The sequence below is a fragment of the Schistosoma mansoni genome, chromosome W (genome assembly GCF_000237925.1).
Source record: "Schistosoma mansoni strain Puerto Rico chromosome W, complete genome".
NCBI lineage: Eukaryota > Metazoa > Platyhelminthes > Trematoda > Strigeidida > Schistosomatidae > Schistosoma > Schistosoma mansoni.
In genome coordinates, this window is record NC_031502.1 from 42243354 (window position 1) to 42250178 (window position 6825).

The following is a 6825-nucleotide window of genomic DNA, read 5'->3' on the forward strand; positions in this document are numbered from 1 at the left end:
ATCAAGGTGTTACAAGTATTTATAAACGATTGCCTACGTAATATACACAATGTCGGTTAGTCGGATACCATCAACAACAACCTACTGTGGGAGAGAACAAACCAACTTCCAACTGAGGAGGAAATTAGTAAACGGTGATGGAAGTGGATAGGACATATATTGAGGAAATCATCAAACTTCATCACGAGGCAAGCACTAACTTGGTATTGTGAAGGGTAATGGAAGAGTGGAAGATGAAATAACACACTGTATCGATAATTGTAAGGAGACATGAAAGGGCTGAATAGGAACTGGAGAGAACTGGAAATGATTGTCAAGTATGTAGTTGGATGGATAATAGTGGTGAGTGTCCTATACTCTTCGAGCAGTGTTAGTAGGTCTAAGTAGGTAAGTAATACAATCCTGAAGTGAAAATCAACTCTGGGATGCGGGTACATCCAGTTGAAGAGTTTCAAGTTGAATGGTGTACTTTTTTTACAGTCAAGTTCCAATGTTTCACTCTAGTACATAATATTATTTATAAACAAACGTGTTAGAAACATCATATCAATGTATGGGATTTGTTTTACAAATATGCTTTTATTTATAATTTTTGTAGTATAGTAAGGTTTGATGAGAATGTGAATGAAAACAATGTTGTTCGATAATACATTCTGTTCTAAATCATATAATAAGGGTATTTAGTATCTTACAATACAGCGTCTTCTTACCCAGGCAAAGCACTTAAAAATATTTGCATCTCCTAATATTTACCTGATTTTATGGTATAATGAGTACTGAAGAAGAGTTATTTGTTTAAGAGACCGAAAAAAAGCCCTCTTGACCCTTTATTAAATAAAAACACAAAAAAATGTCCAAAAGTATTGTAAATAAGAGTTTCTTTTATATGACTTGGAACGTAAGTCACTTTATTTATAATGAATTAAGAGATCATGAGAAAAACCATTTCACTCAGATAGTCATAAGCGAAATAAAGCTTAGGATATACGTGCGTCGTTTTAAGTTGTTAAATCATATCCGAATAGTGGAATAAAATTATTGCGATAAGTGCCAGTGTGGTGAGAATAGTTACAGTATCAATGATAAAAGATAACATTAGGTATGGACAGTATGATTCTAGAAGAAAGAATGAATTTTTAGAAGAAAAAGATACGAAATCACTCTTAAATCCAAAATCCAAGGAAAGACGAAGAGAGAATCAATATGCCCAGTTTAAGATCAATTTTGGGAGAAAAATGAACACATGATCATATGAAAAAAAAGATTTATACCCAGAAAAGTTTGTAATAAAATGGAAAATATTGTATAGAAAGGATTATATGAAACAGAAGCATGTCCATGAGATTAGGAAGTTTACAATTTTCCAACTTTATTGTGAGAAGTTTAACTGCCTATAGATGTTAACAACAAAGAAATAAGGAACTGTTATTTTTTATTGAGGAATAATAACTGCTATATAATTAAAAAAAGAATTTGGGGGACTGAATAGTTGTTTAGCTTCATCTGAGTACTTTTAAAAATTATGGATTTACGACTTCACACAGAGCATGACAGTGAGAACCAAGAACTGAAATGCAACATAAAATGTACGTTATCGACATTACAAGTATGATTTTGAATGAGCATAAAGTGATCTCAAATACTATCAAATAACCGACCATGTTGTAGTCTGCCTGATCATTATTACATCAACGAAATATTCAGTGACTAACTAAAAAATAAGTTTGCCTATTTTCGTGTTTATTTTTACTATTTGTCGATATTCAAGACTCAATGTCGATCAGTATTTGTTGCCTTTTATGAACCTTGGGTGAGTATCTTAGTGTTATCTTTGGTAACATAAAATTCTCAACAATTAGTCCTTACTATAAACATTGTGCAATCTCAGATACTTACAAATAAATATCATGACTGCTGAAAAACTTAGTGCTTGTTGTAGTCCTGTAGATCATTAGATAATTTATCGACCTTCAAAATGACAAGTAATCGGATCGAGTCACAGTATGAATATCGAGATTAAGATGAAAATTCACTTACGTGACGAACCCCATGCATGACAGAACGCACTACCACTACTAGCCAAGAATCAAAATATAATTTTACTAAGTATATAAAATACGTACATATCCACAGATTCAATATAAACAAGTTTTCTTTGGCACTGTGTGACTTACTTAGCCATCTGTTTGATTAATTTCATTTAACAAGGAAGGATGCATATTGAATCCTAATAAACGAATTTCTTATTTTCAAAAAATATATCTGAATGTCTTGATTATTTTACTGATTCCATGTTTATACTACTTAAATGGCCTTTCCCATGAAAATATGTCAAATGAAAGCATTTGTAATCTGTGATGTTGCCTAATCTCTTATTTATTCCACATAAAAAAAACATTTTGACTTAGTCTTATACTAGTTTAGGAGAGAATTATAAGGAAACACTGTCAAGGTCACAAAGGTTCCTAAAAAAAGTACATGTACAATATATATAGGCAGATCAATATAGTCAAATGTAGATGACATTTTGGTACTTCAGTAAAACCTAGCAAATAAAAAGGAATTTTTCTTTTAGAATTCGAATTCTATTCCTAATGATGTTTCCTCTGTGTGTCATTTTCCAGAGTATTTTTACTGTCACCATGCAGTGAGCTAATCAATGTTCGGATCGAATTTACTTGGAACAAAAACTTTTCAAATGGTAGATTACTGAATAATTATTGTTAATTGTGTTATAGAGACACTCTTTTGTTGAAAAGAAGTAATATGTAGTAACGTGTAACTACAAAATATTTCAGGCTTATTTTGGAAAGTGGCTGACTTTTGGATCCAGAATATGAGTTTCACTTAGTTGAGACTCGTCAGTTGGATGTTTTCAACCTAAATGTTGATGTTCACTGGTCAAATGGAGTCTTGAAGTCAATATCAACAACAATACAAGTATTTAGTATTAATAGTAATGTGAACAGTTTACATTTTCATGAAGTAATGATCATGCAAAATGTGAGTTATTATTAAGTCCTTACATAGTAGTTGAGGATAGATTCATGAGACTTTATAAAGCATTTGAGCAAGTGATTTAAAATAAAATATTAGTTATTAACTATTTGCTCCAGTTATAGCAGGTTGTAGATGTGAGTATTCGATATGTATTTCCATGATGCGAACACTAAACAACAAGCCATTCCACCAACGAAGAAAATTTACTCATTTTATTTCTCAAATGAGATATGAACGAATAATTCCCATAAGTTTCAGTCTTGCATTGTAATCACTAACGTTTGAGAATAGAGATGTACCGAGAGCATATTCATAAATATTAGATTCCATATGCAAAATTAGCTGCAGATAGCTATTTAGTACACGGTTGCTTAGCTGGAAACACTACCCTAGTAAATCAGCCTTTCAACCCCTACAATACGAGCACTAATCTGGCGACTATAATAATAAAAACAAATTTTAAAAGCAGATAAACTATAAGACTAGTCATGGATCAGTGTTGCGTTTTCACTAAAATGGATGTAGCTTAAAACAAACACAAAGTTATCATCTTGGGATCACATTGCTCTTGATATTATTTTGGAGCAGGGTTTCATAAGTGAATATAGTTTATGATTATTTAATCGGATGAAGAGAATGCCATTCAACAGATTGTGTTCAACATAACAGCGTGGCTGAGTAATGACTGCTCACAAGACAAAATATTTTTTATCTGATAAAGTAACATGTCCATACACAAATTATCAAAATGAAATCAACAACGATAAATGTCATAAAAAATGAACAAAACTAATATCGTACTCCAAGTGTTCTCCAATCGATTAGGATCTGAATATCAGTTTTAGTTTCTTGCCGTACAGACTTATATTTTGATAGCCTACCATGATGATTAATAGGCAAACAGTAAACTATATAATCAATGCCAGTTGACTCCACTTCTTTTGTTTAAGTTCCAGTACTCACTGATGAATATGTATGCTCGCAATTTAATTTAAATTTGTAGCCGGACAGTAATAGTTAAAACCAGTGAGCCACATCTTCTCAAAAGATAAATATTAAGTGGAGCTCATACAGTTAAGTTCAGAAGTCATTCAAGTCCTTTGGTTTACATTACCGAGTAGAATCTCTTTTCATAAGACAACAAGTACTTTTAAAGATATTATGCCAGAATTTTACTTCGTTAGATAGTCGCAAACTATGACAGTATACACGTTCACTTAAAATCTCCATCTTTTCATAACCTTGATGATTGCATCATTGTTTTTAGTATGTAAAGTAACCTTACAATGTTATGCATAGCGATAATTCTCCATTTTTATTCTTCAAGCAGATTTGTTATTGTTAACATTGACCAATACTTGTCATTAAGTAAGAACCTTAGTGGTGATAAATATTTCCTGGATTCATTCAACCTCAATGAGTATTTATTTTCCCTCTATAACTCTTATTATGAGGATCACATTCACTCCTAGCTTTATCGATTTTAAACCCTACATGCATACGTCTATTGTTCTATATGTTAGATCAAAATTCAATAGGAGAATTTTTCTATATTTCCTAACACTTGTGAACTAGTCACGTTGTTGTACATGTACTTATTATAATATCGTATTAACCTTGACCGCCCTATTATTTAGGAGTTGAATATTTAAATAAACGTAAATATGGACAGTTAAAATGTTATTAGCATACAAACAAACTTCATCATCAATTAATTTTTCATCAAGTTAAGCTTCATTTTTCGTAACTTTTAATACGACTTTAATTCATTTCTGTTGTAGTGGAAGTTTAATATAAGTAGTCCTGTATACAGAACTATATTAATATCATGCGATTATTTGCTTCCTAATACTTCTCTTCGGACACTGAGAAACAGGATATTCGGTTTAATATTTCGCCATCATTTACTTAGAAGTATAAGTATTAGAATGTAGTGCGAGTGTTGATACAAACAAAAGCTTTTGGTCTACTTATAGAGTATGATCAGCCTAAGCTAAATGATTAATTCCACAAAGTGATGCTATATTATAAAATGAATGTTTGGAGTCCCTGAAAATTATGTCAGATATAGACATTGTGTATACATGTATAGATTGTAGAATACGTACATAGATATAGATAGACATGAGAGAGGGGGTAGATGTAGGTATAGTGGTAGCATGAGTATGGTAGGTAGGTAAAGTGCTTCTATTTATGTGTGACAAGAAATTAGTTCATATTGTGAACCGTACAAATAAAGTATTATCAGAAGGGGGTTTTGTGGAGATTTTAGTCATTTTATATAGTTAAGATCATGAGTCAATTGAAGCCAGACCACCATGGGAAACCTGGACGCACTGGAAGGCCGTTTCGTTCTATCATGGGACTCCTCAGCAGTGCGCATCCCGCCTCGCGAGGTTCGAACCCAGGACCTACCAGTCTCGCGCCAGAGCACTTAACCAATAGACCACTGAGCCGGCAACCAGCGGTGTTATTGTCTAACCTGAATTCACTTTACTTTAATCACAACAACTGCCTATAGTATTTCTATTTATTCAGTTTTGGTTTTAAGTTCATAAGATTTGAAATGAAATTGATTTCTGTTTTCGACATTTATTTGTTTAATATAAAATATTGTTAACGGAAACGGAATAATAGTTGAGCTATAGCGAAATCGACTGAAGTTAGAAATATAAACCATCGATTTTCAAATCAGTAAGATAAAGGTAACGCTCTCATTATGATTATGGAAGGCTTTGACTTCGTTGTATGAAAAGCTCGTGGGTCTATACTGCTTGAAAATCCTAATTCAGTATGAAACAACTGTTCAGTTTCATCTGATTTCAAGTGTTCTTCAGCTTATAACAAACTCTGGTGAGAAAAGTATTCTAGGATTTTAGATTCGTGTAAAAGTGAACAACAGATACGGTTGTCATTCTTTATTCGTAAAAAAGAATATATATCGTCTAACTTAACAATGATCTCATTTTCTCTTCAACCAGAGAACATCCAAATATAGAAAACCTGTAAATATGGCTTTATTTACACCAATAAGATATTCTTTTTAAGTAGATAACAAATTGTTAGTTATACATTTTATATATACGTATCGTAAAATTTCCACCACTAGCCACCATCCATCTCTGTTTATAAATGCTTGTGACTTAAGGCAATATCGAGGCAATCCGTACAGGATGAACATATACCAATCAGAGAGTGATCAATTGTAGTCCTAAACATCAAATGAAAAAATTCAAACAACCAGTACGAAAATAAATTGTATCGTAAAAAATGTTTTATTTCTTGCATGGGCTAAAGGCAAAAGTAAAATTCGGACATCGTAGTTTTTTTCACTTTGTTTCATTATTGATTATTGAGTCTTGTCGAATACACCTTAGCATTTTTTTTATAAAGCATCGATCAACTCCAGCTTAGGTATAATGAATCTGATAAACCATTCTAATATGTGTGATAAAATAAATTTAACTCATTTTGACCAATAAAACCTGCTAGAACTGTCTTTTACACTCTTAGTCAGTCATTTAGAATTGCTTCCATCATCATCAACTTGTGTATTGACAAAATTATCTAAGCTGTTTCGTGTATTAATTAAAACAATTCTACATCAATTAAATAAGGAAGTTTACACAATAAAAAGAGTGGTAGAATTAATAGTAATAGTGTAGTGTAGTGAACAAGCACTCAAGTGGGGTAGACCAATTTACACTGTGGTTTAGTAAAATGTGAAAATCATACATCAAATACATCATTTTCACATCCTCTTTGAATTGTCTCTTACTAACTTCATTGTTCCTTCATTCTTGTTGTTATCTTGATTTCTATCAG